Source organism: Plecotus auritus (assembly GCF_963455305.1).
Source record: "Plecotus auritus genome assembly, chromosome: 7".
Taxonomy (NCBI): Eukaryota; Metazoa; Chordata; class Mammalia; order Chiroptera; family Vespertilionidae; genus Plecotus; species Plecotus auritus.
Window position 1 is genome coordinate 34,511,219 of NC_137774.1, and position 1,097 is coordinate 34,512,315.

Consider the following 1,097-nt stretch of genomic DNA (forward strand, 5'->3'; position numbering starts at 1 on the left):
ACTTAATCACTATTATCTCTAGATGTTCATTACTAGGGAACTAGTTGAATAAATTGTAATAATAAAATTCTACAGAAAGTTCCATAAGGGGATACTTTAGTATTACATTCTATTAGTTAACAAGAGCTACCAAATGAGGTCTTGGGTGCTATTCAAGGACATTTCTATTCATTTTCTCCCTTGATGTTCTCGCAATTACTCAATGAGGAAGGTGCTGTCCAAATCCCCATTTGATTGATTAGAAAATTGAGGCCCAGAGAAGTTATGTAAGTTGTTTAAGACCACACGGCAAATGCCTGCACCGCCTCCAGCTCGACGAGCTCCAGCCGAAAGAGAAGTGGGGGTAGGTAAAGAGGTCTCTATACCATGGCTCGTACAAAGCAGACTGCCCACAAATCAACCGGTGGTAAAGCACTGAGGAAGAAACTGGCTACCAAAGCCGCTCGAAAGAGTGCGCCCTCTACTGGAAGGGTGGAGAAACCTCATCGGGCCAGGTACCATGGCACTTCGTGAAATTAGGCGTTAACCACTGAACTTCTGATTCGCAAACTTCCCTTCCTGCGTCTGGTGCGAGAAATTGCTCAGGATCTGCGCTTCCAAAGTGCAGCGATTGGTGCTTTGCAGGAGGCAAGTGAGGCCTGTCTGGTTGGCCTTTTTGAAGACACCAACCTGTGTGCTATCCATGCCAAACGTGTAACAATTACACCAAAAGACATCCAGCTAGCAAGCGGCATACGTGAAGAACGTGCTTAAGAATCCACTATGATGGAAAACATTTCATTCTTTTAAAAAAAATTCTCTTCTTCCTGTTATTGGTAGTTCTGAACGTTAGGTGTTTTTTTCCATGGGGTCAAAAGGTACCTAAGTATATGACTGCAAGTTGAAAATAGGGGACAGAGAAATCAGGTATTGGCAGTTTTCCCATTTTCATTTGTGTGTGAGTTTTTTTTAATATAAATGCGGGGACATAAAGCATTAATGCAAGTCAAATGTTTCAGTGAACAAGTTTCAGCAGTTAAACTTTATAACAATATAAAGAAACCTGTTAAATTTTTCTGGACAATGCCAACATTTGGATTTTTTAAAAACAAGTAAAT

At 40.9% G+C, this 1,097-nt stretch overlaps 1 pseudogene across 1 annotated transcript; it reads left to right on the forward strand.

The window, feature by feature from the left end:
• Positions 1 to 366: 366 nt before the first annotated feature.
• LOC308253554 (histone H3.3A-like) lies at positions 367 to 753 on the forward strand (annotated as a pseudogene). The gene has a single exon. The product of its transcript is annotated as a histone H3.3A-like (transcript).
• The last annotated feature ends 344 nt before the right edge of the window (positions 754 to 1,097 follow it).